The 20,515-nt window shown below is 36.9% G+C and overlaps 1 long non-coding RNA gene across 1 annotated transcript in view; it reads right to left on the minus strand.

Moving 5' to 3' along the window:
- LOC120583307 (uncharacterized) overlaps positions 1 to 20,253 on the minus strand; it is a 29,736-nt gene extending 9,483 nt beyond the window's left edge. Inside the window, exon 1 of the long non-coding RNA XR_005647763.1 lies at positions 19,889 to 20,253. This is a non-coding gene — a long non-coding RNA (uncharacterized LOC120583307). The remainder of the gene's footprint in view (positions 1 to 19,888) is intronic.
- Between the last annotated feature and the right edge of the window lie 262 nt (positions 20,254 to 20,515).

Below are 20,515 nucleotides of genomic sequence, written 5' to 3' on the forward strand. Positions count from 1 at the left end.
TGATAGATATCGTCTTTCCAGAAACCATTAACCACGGTATTAACTGTAATAACTTAGTGAGGTTAAGGAATGAGGCCAAGCGGGGGGGGTTGTTCGAGTTGCTGGGGAAGTAGTTGTTCGAAGCAGTGTAAAAGAACACACTGGTGGAACTTATGTTCTAAAAACAGAATATGAAGAAAACCCAGTCTGGTATCTTTTTGTTTCATCTGTTTCAAACTGCCATCCCCTCCTCTATGTCTTTGCTAGGTCAGTTTTCAGCAGGTAATGCTGCTTGCTTAATTGATTTCATCAGTTAATGGCAGCCACTGTGATGGAATCTGAAGTTTTATACTAAAGAAATCAGCATGGAGACAGGACTTCCTGATACATTTGCCAAACCCCAGCAGGACAGCTACATACAGGACGGACGGCTACGCTGACCTGAGCGATTGTAGCAGTTCACTACCTTTGCACCATGACACAACTCCACACGTCTGGGGAGCTGGTGGGGAGGCCTGATACTGTCACTGTATTTCCAGGAGTTAGGAGTTTACGCCTAACCATCCTTATTCCAATGCTGTTCTGAAATTAAATTCCATTTATATTCCATGACTACTTTGCCTTATGAAAAGGGTTTTTTTTTTAACCTTATTTTTCTCACTTATCTCTTGGGACTTTCATGACTATGGAGACTGAGAAGACAAAAAGGTAAAGAAACCAGAAGAGATTAAAAAAAATGAGATAAAATTAAGAAGGGAAGGGAAGCAGAGAGAAGCATAAATCGAGTCAATGATAGAGATTCAATTTAAGTTGAAACTTAATAAATTTAAAAATAAATGTTAATTTTATTGAGCTATAAATATATATATAATATGTATATCATAGTGCTAGGTGAGTTGACTTAACAAGCAGATCATGACATAATCTCTTATCTTAAAAAGCTTACATTTTAGTGGCAGAAACAGATAAATAATATTTGCAAACATTGCTTCGCCATTAGCTTTGAGTGAAACACACTACAGCTATATCACTTTTCATTCTCCCTATAATATGTGATTAAGGACTGTTAGTATGTCCATTTTGTCGATTAGGAATCTGAGGCTCAGAAAAATCAGTGACCTTGCCCAAGATCACACAACCAATAAAGAGGCAATCCAGGAATCAAGCACAGATCTTTTAAACTCAGAAATCATACTCTTTAGGATTATAAAATAGTGGTTCACCAAAGATACCATGAATAAGACCAGCAGTTTAGAATAAAGGCTAAAACAGAGGTAGAATGAAGTTCTTTGAGAGAACAAAGGAAGAAATAATTAATTTTAAATAATTTCATTAGGAAGTTACTTGTTGATCCATGGCTGTGTCAATGCCTTCAAGATGTTACAACAGTTTTAAATGCCAATTTAAGGTGTTTAGGTGCTATTTCAGGAACTGAGGTGCCCTCTCACCTTTCTGATTCAGGGTAAAAGCCTCAGGCTCTGTAAACATAATACTCAGAACACTTTGTGTTGCGGGAAGTAGACAAGCAATAGATGTGTACTTGCACCTGAGGTGCACGACCTCTAAAATCAAAGAACAGGAACCAACATGATACGGTGCTGGGACCACAAGAATTTGCAAAAGCAGCAGAATAGCCAGCTCATGGGCATGCAGCCTTACTTTCTCCTTGAGAATGTAAATTCCATGAGGTCTGGGACGTTCTCTACGTTGTATATCCCTACGATGTCAGCAACTAAAATAGTGCTCTTTAAATGTTACCAAATAAGTTAATGAGTTTAAGAAACTTTAGTGGAGAGAGCTGGCCCTCATAATAGATTCCACCGGGTAACATTACTCATTTCTTTGCTCATCCTGTCTTCCATCTCAGACCTTCCTTCCTTTCTTTGACTTGAAATATACCCTTCTGTCATTCCTTCACTGAGATTCTACTTATGATAAACTCAGTTTTTATTTTTAAGGATATTTTACTTTACCCTCATTCTGAATAATAATTAACTAATAGTCTGGTTCCATATTTGATGTTTGGCCCCTGACCCCTTTAAAGCTTCACCACTTATCCATCTCCTTCTGCCACACATCTAAGAGAGCTAATAAAAAAGCTTAGGTGCTCTCACTTTTAGAGCCAACAGGAAATTCAAATCATGCAAACACTAGTCCATATGAGAGAACTCTCACCCCATATCTAGCCCCTAACCACCATAAACCCAGGTCATTTGCCCCTCCCTAATCTGAAACCATAAGTTGAACCTGCTTGGGAACCTGTGCTCTTTATCCAGAAAGCTTCACTATATGAGTAATAAATCTTTCTATCTCCTCTTGGTATATGAGTGACATTAGTTTCAACATCTGAACCAAATTTTGGGTGAGGGCAGATCCATTCCACCTTTGAGGAGTGACCACAACAATTGGTACCGTCAGCAAGGTATTTAGGCAATGACTATACCACCAGCCATATTTCTTCTCATGCTTTGGCTTCATAATTGGCACTGCTGCCTGCTGACTAGCATGTTCTTTAAGTTGTGTTGCTGCCTCCTGGAAAGTTTTTGCTCTGAACTGAATTCGCTGAGCCCACTTGATCCTAAATTGAAAGCTTTGGTAATTGGCGTTTAAGGACAGGCATATGGGATAAGGGCACACCTTAAAGTGGCCCTGGGTTGTGTGCTTAGCACAGACGTTTGTGTATGTGTCAGATTGAATTGTTTGTCTTGATTCCAGCATAAGCCATGACCTATGCTGGGATAAGGGGAACAACTCTTATCATATGACTGTTGGTTTTGTGTCTCAACAAGGTATTGCTTTCCATCCTATAGAACATGGGTCCCCAACCCCCAGGCCATGGACAGGTACCAGTCCCTGGAGTCAAAAAGATTGGGGGGTCACCGCTACAGGGGCTCTCAGGGGAAAGACAGATGGATACCCTGTACAATATACAGGCCAGTTGGGTGGTCACTGATATGAAGGAAGACACTTACCATATAGCATGCTGAGATCCACATTCCTAAAAGCAGATTTCTCACTAAAACCCTACAAAATGCCTTCGTTGTGGCTGCTGCTAACTATACCTCTGTCACCAAAAAAGATGCTGATAGTCAGGATTATAGGGATAACACCCGTGGCATCCTGTGTAACATCCAAGTAGTTAATTCAACCATTGCCATGGGGAAGGACCCCAACGCTGAGGATACTAATATGAACTCCGGAAGGAGAAACTTATAAATATGACCAAGGTGGAGAGGACCTGTCCAAAGTTTATCCAGCCATCATGAAAACAAACAAAAGAAAACAAACAAACAAAAACCTCTGAATTTTAGAAACCCCGAATGTAAAATAAAGAAAAAAAAACTGACGCAAAGTTTCATATATTGACCCAACTGAATATTCAAATATTCTAAAAGAAGTTATAGTACAAAAAAAGAAAAAAGGATGTTGATTAGTTTTTGTGTCCCTATAGCATAGGTTCTGAATTAATTTTAACATCTACTGAGATATATGGGTAAAACTTCATGGCCTTAATCAATACTGGGGCTCAAATTGCAGTTATACTTGGAGATTCCACTAAATTTAAATGAGGTACCATTTAATCTTAGAGGAGTTTACATTGAACAGAAAGTAGAGTGCTAACAGGTATGACTCATCTTAACTTGGAACTATTGCCTTGCTTAAATCTCCCATAATCATATCACTCCCATGTTCATATCAATTTTAGGGCATATCAGTGTATATGAATGCCCTAAAATACCCTATAATTTTCACAAATACTCTGACCCAGTGATAAATAAATTAAAATTAAATTAAGTCTTCGACATTTACAATTGGCTTGGCAAAAAGATCCGATGAATATCTTTACCTCCCCTCCCCAAGTTAAAATAGATAATATGCCCAATATAAATTAAATTGGACTTTGAAGGATTACAACCTATTATACAAGACCTATTTAGAAAAAGGGTGGTTATGGCCACTGTTTTTCTATTTAATAATACAATTTTGTATGTTTTCACATGGAAAAGATGAATAGCATCTCGTGATGGATCACTGCAACTATAATGCTATGGCCTTCATATTTAATATTACCGAAATTACTAGCCCCATCCAATCAGCATCTGGTAAATCATGGATTCAGTCATGGATTCAGCTAAATTTATTCTGTGCTTGTTTCAACATCCTTTAAGTCACAGTTTGCCTTCACTTTCAAAGGAGCACAATATACTTTTTTACCTGGCAATCCACGTACACTCATGTGGTAGCGGCAGAAAATTCAAACCATACAAACACTAGAACATGCAAAGATAACTTTACCTCTGCCCTTAACTACTTAACCATCATAAGACAGCCTCCTTTTCATACTCTCTAAAGCTACTTTCAGAACTGTTTGGGAGTTTGCTCTCTCCATAAAGCCTCATTTTATGATTAAAAAACTTTTTGTATCCTCTTGGTATTTGTGTGGCACCGTCAGTCATCATATCTGAGCTAAATTCTGGGTGAAAAATCTATCCATCTCTATAGGTGATTACAACAGCATATGGGTTTGGTTGGTGGCTATTTGGTTTCAACATACTGAAAGTATTATTCTATTCTCCTTTGATTTCTGCTGTCAATATAATTTTATTCTTTCAAAGGTGTTTGCTTTTGCTTTCTTTCAGCTGCTTTTAGAAACTTTTTAAAATTTCGATATTCTGAAGCTTTGCTATGATGAGTCTATGTGTGAATTCAATTTTACTTATGTTTAAGATTACTTGTACTTCCTGAATCTGATAATTCATGTTCATATCAACTTTGGGACAACTTCTCAATTACCATTTAAATATTACCTCTTGTCCATTCTCTGTGTTCTCTTCTTCTGAACTCTTTTAAGATATGTTTAACTTTCTTATTTGATCCTCTATGTCTCTTAAACTCTCTTCCATATTATCCTTCATTTTATTTTTCTATGCCACATTACAAAAATAATTTCCAGAGATCTAGCTTTCTGTTGCTCAATTCTCTCTTTAGCTAGATCTATCTTTTATTTAAACAGATTATTAGTTTTATATTTTCAGTGATTACATTTAAAATTTTCATGTTCTATTTCCTTCTTTTCAATAACAGACTAGTCTTTTTTTTTAATAGTATCTTATTCTTGTATCATGTTCTCACTGCCTTTTAAAATTTTTAGTCATTTTAAACATAATTATTTTATAGTTTTCTAAACTTCTTATGTGAGTAGGATGTATATAATCCTTTACTTACATGTGATCAATTTTGTTTACGGTGATTTGTTTTCTAGTGTGTTTTGTAAATTCTGAATTGAGACCTCATTTAGAATAGAGGTTTATCTCTGAGAATCATATTTAGCCTGTTGAAGGTCGACACTTCCATAAGTATTTTGCATTTACTTTGTACATAGCATCACAACTTGGGCCTATGAAAGTTCTTCTTTTGAGAAGATCCTTGCTCATATCAATAGTATAACTTTAAAAGCACACTTGCCTAAAGGAAAGCATGAGGTATTAACTCTCAAGTGTGTATTTTTCTCCCATTTAGAGCTTATGTTTATACAGAAAAGCATCCTTGTTTTTCTATACAGGTGGGCAAGGTTTTTAAATTTATGCTGTCTAGTTCCAGATTTATAACTGGGGTCCCAGTTATAACTCTTTTCTTTATCAAAGCTTCTAGGCATTGCCTCCTATTGTTTACTTGCTGAGACTGGTAACCTCTTCTTACTAACACTGAAGTATCAGTTCTAGTTTATTGAACTGCTTGTCAATTTTCTATTCAGTTTTGAACCATGTGATTTTCCTTGACTTTCTTGTGATCTGGCCTGTACGTTTAAAAGTGTGTGTGCGCGTGTGTGTGTGTGTGTATGTATATATATTTTAACTAAAATTTCTAGGCGTTTCACCGCTGGGAGAATTTTCAAGCTATCTAGTCTGTCATTACTTAGAAATGGAAGTCCTCATAAAATAATTTCCTCCCTTTGTTCTCTAGTATGTACCTAGTATACTCTGGGACTTGAGAGCACTAGAAAGTGGGAAATATCAAATTTCACAGGTGTCCAGATACATTTGGCATAAATAAAAGAGTGGTATTTCTACACATTAGCTTAGACCCTTTATGCCACAAATTTCTCTGATGCAAGATGAAGGGTAGCTGTGCTGTGTTGGTATATGTGCATACTTATTCATAAATGCATATTTATTTGTGTACATAAATGGATACATATATAGACATAGATATTTCACTTTGGAAATCACTGCTTGTCAGCTTCTGATTCTGTCTTACCCAGCTGTGTTTCTTAATTACTTCTCCTGAGGGGTGACACTCATCAGAGTTCCCTAAGCAGTCTGGATTCAGAGTAGGCAATATTTCTTTCTCTCACAGCTCCAATGCAGTGGAATCTGATCACTCCAACCCTAACCACTGTGCTCCTATATTTTGCATGCTATTAATAAGACCAAGGGCCCAGTGTTCCTATAATAGCCACGGAGCTCCTAAGTTAATGATTTCTTCAAGTGTCCGAGTTCTTCAACTGAGTTTTCATTAGTTTCTGCTCACATTACTGAAAATTTCTATTCTGAGAAAACCTAACCCTGAATCTGAATCTGCTCTACTTTATTCTGTCCAGTGTCTCGCCTGGGCAAAACACGTGCCTCAATTGCTGATAACGATGCTGAAGGCACCACAATCATCATCAAGCCTCTTGGATTCTCTACCTACACAAGTTGCCCATTGACCTGGGGCCCTGAGGCCTCCTCTTAGATAACCTAGTATGTCATACTTTCTAAGTTGTTTGTGTTAGCCATGTTATTTAGACACCAGGCCTTGCATATCTTTTCCTGTTCATGAGAAGCATGATTAATGCTTATAACCAAGTTTCCAAGTTTCAACTATTTGTATAAGGCAAATAAAAAATGTAATCCCTATAAGTGATAAAATATATGCTTACATATATTCTTTTCATTTTCTACACAAAACACATAAATAGTAGATGAACTGCCAAAATATTCATCCAGGCTAATAATTTTAATATTTATTATAAGCTTGCTTTACTTATCAATCAAAAATAAAGATAAAACCTCCTTTATCTCTGAATTTTTGACAGTAATATAATAGATCTTGTTTTCCATAATTCTTTTTATTATGAACATTCAATTTCTAGTCTCTCACCAATAAACTTAAAGTAACTATGTAAATGCTACAATAAAAATTGGCCACTTGAAATGTACAACCTCAAGCATAGATATTCTCAATATTTTAGTAATGGGACAAAACCCTTAATTTCAGTCAGAGGACAGACTATGAAGGTGGTACAATTGAGAAAAAAGTTCAAAAATTAGTGGATGAGGGAATAGGATCAATTAGAATAAGGATATGGTGCCAGGAGGGTTTTAAAGAGAATGAGGGATGAGTTTTGAGAAAGCAAAGGGATGAAAACAAAATTGGAAGGAAATGAAGAAGGAGCTAGTCCAAGAAACAGAAGACATGATCTGCAAAAAAAGCCCAAAAAGAATTGGGAAACGTTTTCAATTACCAAGACAAAGAAAGAAACTGGGCAAATACTTCTAAAATGGTAGAAAAGAACAAAGCCCTGCTGTAGAGAATGAGGGCCGTTTTTTAGGGGAGTAGGAGGGCTGGTGTTTGGAGGTAGGATTTGGTGGAGTCCTTTGGCAGGCATTTATTCAACTGAATCTTGTAAAATTTATTTCTGGAATTTGGAATTGGAAAGTTGGATGTAACAGAATATTTAAGTAAAAAAAATCTATGTAAAATATACCAATAGCAAAAATATGAAGTCAAGTCTTATATAACTTTTAAAACATTAATCTTATTTTTCCTCAGGAAACGATTATAATTCCATCCATAACCATAAGAAAGATTAATTTGAAATTTAAAAAACCTTCCCATGCTCAAATTATTCTTAATAATCTGGAGATAGAATGTGTTTTGTGGGAGTTGGAAATAAAAATAAAGTATATAAAAGTATGCCATCAAAGAGGGAAACAGCTGAGGCCTACTTTCTTTTTAAAAAAGTCTTAGTATCTACTAAGCAGTTTACAAAAAAGAAACGTATATCTTAACATATCTGTCATCTTCAAACACATTAATCATATTCAATGCATTTTAAAATTTCACCAGATATATACTTCATAAATGTAATTCAGAAAAACTTTGCTAATTTTCACTTCCCTAATCTGCAAACCCCCAGTTCTCACAAAGAACCCCGCAGTCTCACTTCACTTCTCAGCAAAGATTTAATAGCTGAGAGCTCTATCATGTTCTCGTATTACTAAGACTTCATTATTTTTACATGCCCCACTACAAGACACTTACTAATATACTATTAAGTATTATCATAAATAATTAAAATGCAACTACACTTGACAAAATGCAAGAACAGAATGTATTCTGTGTTGCAGTCAGCTTGTGTGTATGTTGGCCAGAGTGAGTTAAGCACATATTTTAAAAATAGAAAATCAATTACTAATAACTTCAGTCGGACTGCAGTGGGCCTACCTCTCATTAGTGTGAGTTAGTAAGGTCTTTTTCTGGCTCCTACCTTCCAATTAAATCATATAGTCATTATATCATTATCACTGTTAAATTGAAAAAAAAAATTGAGTACCAGTAAAGCTTTATCTTTGTGCCAACCTTTTTCACATAGCCATGTTTTTAATTCCTAGTTGATTTGGTATATCTAGCACTTTTTACCATTTTCTTCCTTGCCCCACACACTCTGAGGTAAGAATTTAATGTCCTATTAATTGGTCAACATATATTTAGAAGCACATACCATGTGGTTAGCACCATATGGAAAATGTTCAGGATATATAAGTGTAAGTAATAATTTTTGCCTTTAAGGAGTTTACAATGTAATTTGGGAAATAAGATTAGCGTAAAAGGAAAAAAAAAAAAAAAAAGAGTGACCAGTATTAGAACACATATCAAGTTTCAAATTGTGTGGTCTTTACTCCTGAAGCTACATGTTCGAAAATCTGAATCTAGAAAGACTTCGCAGATTCTATGAACCTGAATTAAGTGTCAGTCATATGTTCTCTCCTAGCATCCTGCATCAATTCTGTCAAAAATTGCCCATTTACATAGCAATAATGGAATCCATGTAATGTAATGTAACGGCCCTCACCAGACCATACATGTCCTGAGGACAGGGGCTGTTTTCCCTCCCATGGAAAGCCAGGTACAGAAAGTGTTGGGGAGCATGGGGTACTGTGAGTTTGGAGATGTAATTGGGGCTGAACCACACAGGCCTGCTATGCAGCCCTGCTACAGAGTTTGGCCTTCATACTCAGAGCAATGGGAGGCCAGCGAAGGCTTTGAAGCAGGGAAATGGCATGAGCAGATTCAAGGTTTCAAAAGAGCCCCCCATCCACAACGTATTGAAGAGTAGAGTAAAAATGAATGCAGGGAGCTCAGATAATTTGAAATAAACATTTAGTTAAGTGAGGAGGGACAGCCAAAATTAACATGTGTTTGTGCTGTGATTTACCCAAATTTGGGTAATAGCCAGATTTTCTTGGCCAGTAACATAGAAGTGTGGTTATTACTCTGTTGTTATGAATCACCTCATTATTTCTGAAGGTAAACAACTTAAGTTACATTACTATCACTTTTGATAATCTTTGATAGTCTGTAGTGTCTATGTTAAAAGTATAGTATCTGGAGTAATATGTTAAAAGTGGTTATAGATATGAAACAAATTAAAGGTAATACAGAAATATATTAGAAAAGTTTTACTTATCCTCCTAGCTGGTGGCTCTGCTGAGATTTCAAATGAAACATTTTTTTTTCAGCGATTATTAGTTGCTACTTTTCCTAGATGGGCAGTTCAAATCGACTTTCTAAATAATAATTTGCCATCCGCTTTGTTGAGGTACATGAGATTGTCCAATCACTATACAAGCAAGTAAAATGAGGTTGAGCCTTTGAGATTCCCACAGGACACTGTGGGAATTACTTTGGATTTCTAGGATCTGTGGTTCTGGGCTGGGAGTGGAGTAGGGGATAGCATAAAGTTTTTCTGGATTGCAGCTAATTCCAACTAATCGTAGCAAGAACAATGGTTTTCTCCTCAAGTTACTTTCTCTGTTTTAAACCTTTCAGTGGCTCTCCGTTGCTCTTTGGATCATTTCCAAAGCTTTAATAGGGTCTGCCAAGCCTTGCATGGACTGGCTGCCTCCTACCAATCATTCCAGCTTCCTTTCACACCTTTCTCCCCAGGTGTTGAGGTACACAGGTCTTCTGTAAGTTCCTTGACTGTGCCCTTCTTCCTTTGCCAAAGACATTTGACCTCTCTCTAAACTGTGTCTGGAATGCTCCCTGTTGCAATCCCATCCCCACTTCCATCTTTGGTTGTTTAATTGATTCCCACAGTTTCTTTAAATCTTAGTTCGATAAATACTTTTTCAGATAAGCCATCCCTGAGACCCTTGCCCCACTACTTCCACCCCAGACTAGGTAAAACTCGCTCATTTTATGCCCACATAGCACTTTATAATAATTATCCTTCACAGCACTCACACATGTACTTTTAATTGATTTCTTTACATCATTATTTGATGGATGCCTTCCTCTCATCAAACTGCGAGCTCTGTGGAGATAGTAAGCATCTCTTTTTTTGTGTGCAACATTATATCCCTAGAGGTTAGCACAGTACCTGATGCATAGTAGGTGCTCAATAAACATTTTTAAATAAATAAACAAGTGAATAGATATATAACTATAATAATAATCTGTTTCTTAATTTTTTTTTTCTTTCTGTGGTCTCACAAGCATTTGCTTGGGCTGGGGTTTTTCTTTGTGTTTCATTGTGGGACAACTCTTCTCTGGGTGTTGTTCTAGATGCTCCCACCGCCTTAAATAGACTAACTGGTGAGGCACAGGCTTATTTCCGGGAAGTCCTATAGAAACCCACAAGGGAAATATTTCAGCTTCCCATTGCTCTCTTGCAGCTGAGAGGAGACAATAAAACAAAAATGTTAAAAGGCCAAGAGGCCCTAAAGAGATCTCAGATGCACTAGACCTCTGGCTCATTCTCTGCCACTTAAAAGAGATACTCTGGACATTATGAGCTTATATTTTTCTAGATAAAAAGGTGAAGTTTACAGGGAGTTGGCTTCATATAAAAATAGCAACTGCACTAAAAAACATGGAAAATAAGACCCTCATAAATTCACTTAGAAGTTCATCTTCCAGGCTTTTCCAGTGGGATTTCTAGAAACATAAATAGTGTGGATATTGCTCACAACTTTGGAGAAGCACGATTTCTTTCTCTTGTTCCCTGTGCTGCGTATGTGAGCCTCCTATCATCCTCATAAAGAGATATTACTGAAGAGTAAATATAACCTTTGCCTACTTCTGCATTCCTTTTAAATTTATTCTTATCGTTCTTTGCATGAAAGTGGACGCTGGCAGTGGGGACAGAAAGATTTGGGGCAGACGGTCACTGGGGAATAGAAAAAGGCAACAGGTCATTAGGAAGCAGGGACAATTTAAGTCATAACTTGCCCTGTGGTTGGTTTTGTGGGCCAGAGTTCCCACAATTCCTCTGGCTTCTGGTTGTCACAGACACAGCCCTGGAAGCCATGACCATGTGGTCCCAGCGAGAGTAAAGAGGGACCGACTCCAGCAGCATCAGCTGTAGGAATGCAAACAAGCTCTCAGGGGTGGAAGCAGCAAAGCCAGCCAGGGGCCTACTGAGGGACTTGTTTTTTATCCTCTTTAAAATTGCAATAAAATGGCAGAAAGTAGTTTTGAAGCCTCCTTTGAACAATTTTATTGTCTGTTCCCTTTGCCACAGGAGGGTAAAGTTGATAAACTGCTAAATAATCAACTTTTGTATATTTTATTTGAAAACTTTAAAATTTTAAATACTCACTTTATGGCCCTGATAAAGCATGACAGGGACTCAGTGCTGGGCTCTGTGTGCTCCTCTAGTGGGTGGATTTGATATACTTGCCTTACTCGCATGCAAAGGGACTGTCACTGGCCTGGATTCCACCCCCGGGCCCATGACTCACAGATTGGAGAGAGCTACTACTCCTGGGAAGCAATAGCTTTACATATTTCCAGGGAAGAGGCTGAGCCCAAGATAGAAGTGGAATCTTGTCTTTCTGTGTCAATTGGGGGAATAAATCATATTTATTGAGAAAGAACCACACAGATGAAAGTGAATCCCAGATGCAGGTGGAAGGAACCCCACAACATAATTATTTAACATTTTAGATTATTCATGTATTTTTTGAAGATAGGAATTGTGTCTTATTCATCTTTGCATTCCCAATGTTTTGTGGAGTGCTTGGTACATAGTAGGTGCTCAATAAACACTTCTTTGATGAATAACTGAACAAATTGAGTAAACCTCAGATAGAATTGCCTTCTATATTAGCGTCACGGGTTTCTTATAAGGAAGTACCAAAAACTGCCTGACTGAAACCACAGAAATGTATTATCTCACGGTTCTGGAGGCTGTATGTCTGAGATCAAGGTGTCATCAAGTTCATGCTCCCTTTGAAGATGCCAGGGAAGGATCTATTCCAGGCCTCTCTCTTAGCTTCTAGTGGTTCCCTGTTCTGTGACAGTGTAATTCCACTTTTTGCATAGTGCTCTTGCCTTGTGCATGTCAGTCTCCAAATTTCTCCCTTTTACAAGGACACCAGCCATATTAAATTAAGGGCCCACCCTAAGCCAGTATGACTTCATCTTACTTTAACTAATTACATCTGCGATGATTCTATTTCCAAATACGGTCACATTCTAAGGCCCTGAAGTTTACTGCTTCAACATATGGATTTTGTGGGGGGACACAATTCGACCTATAACACCTTTTTTCTTGTACCGTGAATACACTTAGAAGTCAGATTTTACGATACAAATATTCAAAGAACACTCCTTTTTTAGGTGCTTTCCTGGATGTCAAGAGGAGTAGGTTCCAGACTCAGCCAGCCGTTAGCCACGAGGTGAACATAAACAAGGATTTCATTTAAGTGAATAAGGAGGCTGGGAAAAAGTTTACATTTAGGGGCTTTTTAGCTCAAACAGTCTATGATTTTCTTAGCCATCCATTCTTATTCGGCCTTTCCTTGGTGTTCCTTGCTTTCTGTTGCACATTTAGATTAGACTTTTGGAATTCTATAGCAATTGAGTCCAGTGATGTTTCTTTAAAGAATTCAAGAGCTTGGAGCTCCTGTTTCAAAGAGGTCAATGTCCTGAATTCATAAAGTCAGAGACCATGTCTGTTTCTCTTACTGCCGAATTTCGATAGCTAATATAATGCCTGGCACTCGATACTCAATAATAGTAAACACTCAATAAATATGTGCTAGATAAATATTGAATGAATGAATGTACTTATTCCAATATTATTTCCATAAATTTGTCAGCTATGTTCAACTCCATAAATTTTTAAATCTTTCCTTCTCAGTATTCACATTTACCTGTAAGTACCAATCCCAGAATGACTTTAGAGCCCAAAAGTCTCATGTTCAATGTTCACAAATCGATGGTTATCTATAGATCAAATCATTTCAAGATATCTAAGGGATTATATGGAAAATTTTGGGCATTGTGAAGAAATTGAGACATAGGAAATACAGTCATTGTATGAAAAAAGGCAGGAAATTTGTAAATACTCTTCAGTATAATCTGATGGAGAAAATTAGACCTTTCTATGGACTTTTCTTAACACATTCGAGAATCTATATTTCTATATATTTTAGATTATTTTATGTAATGGGAGACCCATGTATACAGAAAATAAAAAAGCCTGGTAGATGCTGAGAGTATAAAAAATAATTTCTGTATTATTGCGATGTTTGAGTACAGTGGATCATGTATGGTCCTTAATGAGAAGTATGTGTAAAAAGTCAAGAATAGTTTGTGGATAGTAAAAATTATAAAAAAATTTTTTGAGGTATTATTATTTAAGACCCTGAAGAGAGTTGATCCTTTACATTATTTTAGGGGCTTTGACATTTCTTTATTTTCAAGGCTTGAGGTTCAAACTTGTCCTAGCCAAATGGAGTAAGACATGTTATTTCTGAAACTCCTGTGTCACATCTGGCTAAGCCAAGAGGTCTCTGTACTGCCCCACCAATCCCACTGCCAACAACGGGTCTTTTAGAGGAGGACGTAACCTGCTAACAGCAATAATAGGCAAAATTTATGAAGTAACCTAATTCTAAAAGCATTTTAATAATTTGAGGGAGAATTTTAAGTTAGGGGAATAGAAACCAAGGAGTATTTCATTCCTTCTATTTCCACCTAATCCAAGTAACTCCTTGCTAGTCAAACTGCAACAAGCCATTAGCCTGGAAGGGGGAAACTGTTTGAAAAATCCTACAGGGCACAGAGGTGGCTTCATCTTACAGAACAGTAAATGGAACAGGATCCTTCCAATGACAATGTTAGAAAATTATATCTAGTTTAATTTTTCTCCTACATCCTGGTTTCATTTATGAGACTGTTCACTTCTCCAGGGCTGTAGTCGAAATCAGGAAAGCCTTTCTGCCAAAGAAGAAAAGGTTTCCATTTGACAGTAATACTGTTCAGAGTGATTGATTTAAAAGTGCTGAACTCATATTCAGAGTCTGAAATCCAGGAACCGCCAGCTGGGCTGGGATTCAAAATTACAAGGATGGAGAGAGTTTCTGAGTTCTGATGCATTAAGCAGTGGGGGCAATTGCTTTTCTCACCTATCTCACAAGGGATGAAGAAAGGGAAACATTTAAGAATTAAAAAAAGAAATCTTAGGACTGTTGAGTTACTACATCTTGCTCTGCTAGAGGCAAAATCATAGTTTGCATGTAGTAGGGAAACTTTGGTGAGCAATTTAATAAATCTTTTGATAACTATAAATTATTTGAAAGGGGAGCTGGAGAAGACAAAAATGAATAATAGAGGAACAAAACCATGTAGACCAGTCATTTTACTATGGCTGCACTTACTAAATATGTAGGTCTTTGAGAGCATAATAGACCTATTTAAAAGAAGCAAAGCATTTCTAGGGTGTCAACTAAAAAGAGTTGGTCTAATGGAAAAAAATATCTTTTGACTGCTCTGCAAGAAACAATAAGCACAAACAATGGTGCTGGGAGATTAAGACATATAATGTTAACTTACTCTTTCAATTTGTGTACTGCAGTTTTTAACAGATGGATTTATTGGTGGTTTGCTATTTCTTCTTTTCTTCCTAACGCGTGCCGAGCTATTTCCTTGCATGTCATTTTAAATAAAAATATTTTTAAAGGGGACATGATGTTAAAGGAGATGTATAAATAAGACAAGTGTTAATTATGGTGTCTAGAAAGAATGTCTTTACCCTATAAATCGCAGCAGGACGGCTTATACAGGGAATGAGAGAGCTCCATTCTGAAGTTGCACTTTCCATCAAGTCACAGAGAGGAAGTCTGGGCAATAAACGATCAGAAGGTACTGTACTGTGTACCTTGCACAATGTTCATAGAGAAATTAATGAAGAAATAAATATTCTCTGATGGATGAGCTGGCAAAAATGTATCTCAGAAAAATGCCTTCTTCTTTAGCTGGGGAGAATGGCACAGAAGTGACATCTCTTTGAACAGTGTGCCTGGTATCAGAGAGATTAATACTTGGAAAGTAATCTTAGTGCCTGATCTGAGAGCCTTGACATAGGCCACATCCCTGTGGCTGTCAGTGGGGGATTTGCCTGTGGCAAGGATGCAGGATCAAGCTATTCTCTCACCTCTGGTCACAAAGCCACCAACCTACTTGCAATTTTCAGAGACCTAAGTATTGATTTCTATCCACAGACAGATGTTCATGGGCCCTAATTCTGAATAGAAGTAACCCTACAAGCTTGAAAGTCTGTAAAGAAAGATGACTTTTTAAAAAGAAGTGCTCAAAGAATGATAATGTCAGTTGCTGTACTCTGAACTTTAGTTGGGTAATACTGAAGTGTTCTGAGTCGTTTTGATGAGCTGACTTAACAATGAATATCACCAGAAACACCATTCTCGTGAAGCCCACTCCTTGGGCAGGCATACATGATGGTTCGCTAGCCCATGACAGTGAGTCTACACTCTGTGCTGTGGTCTTTAAGATTCTCATTAAAAAGACTATGTTTCCCATTCATAATTATGTCCCATTTCCCAATGGAAGTATTTCTATTTTGTCTTGCTTTCTGTATCATCTCTGGCTTGTCCTACCCTTATTCTTATTTTCCTGTCCAAAGTTTTGTGCATACTGCTTCTTCTTTGGTCTTACCTTTACTCTCCTCTAGGAGTATACATTCCCAACCATTGTATAAGGAATAAATAAAGCCCCCGTTTCTTGGTGAAGCTTTCCCAACTGCTCCTTCTCCTGATGATTTCTCCATTTTTTGAAGTTTTGGTTTTAGAACTTGATAGCACACTGAATAAATTTTCTTGTAATGGTTTCATTTCTGTTCGTACTACTTTCCAAAGCAGGCCTAAGCCTTTTGAGGTCAGAGATAGTTTTATATAAGGACATTGTACTTTATAGTAGGCAATTTGAAATAGTGCAACTTAAAATCTTAATAACTCTACACTTTATGCACAAAATTTAAAACAATCATTTAAAAATTAATTTATAATTTAAAAAATTATTAAGACTTATAGTTTCAAAGTTTTATGCTTTAGCCTTATGACAGCATTTCTTTAGCTGCTAAACAGAAATATTCTTTTTTTGCCAGTATCATTTGAGCCATGCTTCTATTTATCTAAAATAAAATTTTTAAAGTTGTTTTGGTAACTATTCTGTGGTTATTTTAATTTTAATGTAATTATAATTTTCACATTACAGTCTATTAAGAGTGAATCCAACAATTTGTCAGTATTAATGCTAATAATTAGTACTAAAACGTGCCCCAAATAAAGAATGTTGAATTGGAAGTTAGATTTGTTAAGATACTCAGAAAGCCAGACAGCCACCATGGTATGCAATGAATTATTTAGGCCAAAATCTTCTGTGAAATTATAGAGTATGGCGAACAAAAAAAGCAACATGAAAACAAATACATTTTAGGATCCTCAAAAACTTTAAAATAATTCAGTTAAAAGTGACTTAAAAATGAAAAAAACAAAACAAAACAAAAAAAACCCACCTCACCAAATCTATCCCAACGTTATAATGGCCCTAAATTTATAAATGAATTCTGGTATGAAATCCTCCTGCTTTATATTTATTACATTAATTATGTAAATTCTGAGTTCTAAAGATTCACACACACACTTTTCTTTTGTTATGTTCTTCCCTATAATATAAGGTTTCCACATAAAATACAGGATCCCAAGTTAAATTTGAATTTCAGAGAAACAACAAAGAAATAATTGGTATAAGTTTTTCGTAAATATTGCATGATACTTACTTATAATAAAAATAAAATTAATTGTTTAACTGAGTGTCCTTTATTTTAGAAACTAGTTGGATTATTTATAGTAATTAAAAAACCAATCTCTGCGTGTGTGTGTGTGTGTGTGTGTGTGTGTGTGTGTGTGTGTGTTTCTTTAGGATGAAAAAATCACTATTTCCGTAAGCTATCTCTCATAATGACATAATTTTCAGAGACTTTTTGAGTTCTAGTCGTTGTTCTCAGATATAATTATGGTTTGACATTGTACAGCTTTTGAAGAGCACTGTTGGATGAGAATTTCCCTCCCTCCATCCCTCTCTCGCTCTCTCCCTCTGTGCTTTCCCCTCCCCTCCACCATCACTACTGAGCTGGGCACATAGTAGATACCCAATATCTTCCCTAAGCCCTTCCGGCTAAAATCCCTCTGTCTTTCATCTCTATTCCAAGTGCATTTTGTGTTTTTCCTTGGGCACTAATTCATATATCCAACAAATATTTAGTGAGCACTTACTATGAGTCAACCACTGTTCTCGGTGTAGGAGACTAGGATTTTTCTTTCATGAGTTTATATTCAAGTCACAGAATAAAAGAAATAACTTAAAAAGAACATAGTTTATCTGGTGGTGATAAAAAAAATCTGAAGATAAATAAAGCAGAATTAAAGGGGATAAAATGTGGCAGCGGGGGAGGGGAGTTATTCTGTGGAAGATCATCAGGGAAGATCACTTTGATAAAGTCACATTGTAGTAGACACCAAGACTGTGAGCCACACAGGTATCTGGGGTAAGAATATTCAAGCAAAGGGAACCAGAAAGGCAACAGCCTCAGGTAGGAGAATGCTTATTGTATTCTGTGAGAGGCAAAAAAGCCAATGTGCCTGAAATGGAGACAGCAAGGTAGGGAGGAAGAGAGAAGAGGACAAAGAGGTAGTTTGGGGCTACATTCCAATTATTTCTGAGCAAGTTATACCTGAAATGCAAAACAATAAACTCCTTTAGGGGAATCTGGGCAATATCGTTTGCATGTGAAAGTGATCTGACTGGGACATACATCTCTCCAAGGATTATAACTTTGATTTGTCAGGAGGAAGGGCTGGGAGTTGTCCTTCTTCCTTCACTGATACATTTGATTTCCTCCTAAAAATGAAAGCTTAAATGATTACAGTAGGCTTTTCTTACATCTAGGAGAAATGGACTTTGTCAGGAGCCACATCAGCAGGAGCATTTTGGGCTAAAATAGCCAAGGGAATTCTTGCTCCAGTGTCACTGGTAGTCTTTGTTTTTTTTTTTTTTAACAATGCCCCAAATGCTGCCTACACATAGTAAATTAGAAATAAATGTTTCCTAAACTCAGTTGTTGAACCACTCAGTCTATGATTCTTTACTTCTGTTCATTAGGCTGATGTTATTTGCAAACTTCCAAAAATCTCATCAATTCAGTAAGGATGTAAGTTCCCTAACTCTCCCGTTTCACTCAGTTCATTTGTTGACCTGTTCTCCCAGATGTGACATTTTCCAAGATTCTTTCAAATTTTTAATTCATATTGCATTACATGGCCATCATGAATGGTTTCTAGTGATACTTTCTTTAATCCAGTCCTTTTCTTATGACACTGTTATCACTGCAGACGATACTGCTAATAGATAACCCCGCTGTATCAATTTGTTCTGACATCTTCTGCTTATTACAATAGGCACAATTTTCGACTACAGAAACAAATAAAATTTTGGCCCTATCTGGCATTTACTTTGTGCACGGTTGCAAAATTCAAAGTCCTGAATGCCTGTAGCAAGATAACTGTCCTTGACCTATTGATGATCTTTTTCTTCTTTCTTCAAGACACCTCTTGAATCCTCATGTTCTTTATTGTAAACTCCAATGTCCCAGCCTTTGAATTGGAAGTCTCTAGAATACCCCCACGACTTGCCTTTGTTTCGCCATTCACTCCTTTCTAGTTAAACTTCTTTCACTTTCTCCCTTATACAGAATTCTTTTTCTTCTCTGTATTTTGTGGGAGCTCAATACAGATTGAGTGACTAGTTTGTATGTGTCACACTGTCTCACTTTATTTAAAAATTTACTCAAGCACCACTTCCTTGCAGACACCTATTTTGATGAACTATCTCTCCAAAGCCATCATCAACACATTTACTCATATTTGTCAAATGTGCTGAAAGTTACAAACAAAAGATGAGGTGGGGTAAGGTGATAAGAAAGTTAATTATCAGAAAATGCTTCATTAAGTTGAAGGCAATGAATGTCCTATTTAAATCTGAATACACATTGTGAGTCACAAAATCTCTACTTCCTAAGTTTCCTGGTCTGTCCCACATGACAGATGTTCAGCAGATACATTTTCAAAAAGCCACCATGTCTATAATCCACAAAGCTTTTTCTCTTTTGGTAACATTAGTAAAAGAAAAACACATTTATTTTCCTTGCTAAGCTTAAAATAACAACAGGCAAAGCGATCTAAGGTTTCTTCCTGCCCTGCCTTGCCTCTCTTTCTCTTTTAGCTGAATTCTAGTCTTATTTCTACTCTCAATCAAAATTAAGATGAACAATTACCTTCAAGAGAGGGCCAACTTGGGATTTGGGCAGCTCAAAAGTTTTTCCCAGTGGCTGGTTTTTTCATTTCTGGAAACATGGTCTTCACATGTATTTATTCTTCTGCCCCACGTGGACGTTCCCCTAAACCATTCCGTGGTTCTCCTTCTTTCTGTGTTTTTCCCTAAATTCTACTATGGCAGTCTGGGCATGCATCCAACCTCAGTAAATGAAAGCCTCTTCATGCAGCCCAGTTTCAGCACAGCATACCAGCAGTTAAATGCTGTCTTTCCTGTCTCACATCCAAATGTTAGCATATACAGTATCAATAAGCTGTTCCTTTCATCTTCTCGACACTGTGGAGGTGTTTATATTTGCATGGGACATTTAAGCAATTCCAGCCAATGGGCTTTTACATTGGGCTAGGCCCCAGGCAGGCAGCAGCCTCAATTGGAAACAGGAGCTGAAAGTGCTCTTGGTAAAACTCTGCCTCTGCCCAAATCTAGCTGTCTAACTCAGTGCCTGACCTTCCTGAGAAAGGTCACCCTCAGGATTATGGGGCAGTTTGATAAGCTGGAATATACTAATTTATTGGCCATTAAAAAAAAGAGGAAATTTTATTATGGATTACTCTGCTTGCTTGAAAAC

This window comes from Pteropus medius, unplaced genomic scaffold (genome assembly GCF_902729225.1).
Source record: "Pteropus medius unplaced genomic scaffold, Ma_sr-lr_union100, whole genome shotgun sequence".
NCBI lineage: Eukaryota > Metazoa > Chordata > Mammalia > Chiroptera > Pteropodidae > Pteropus > Pteropus medius.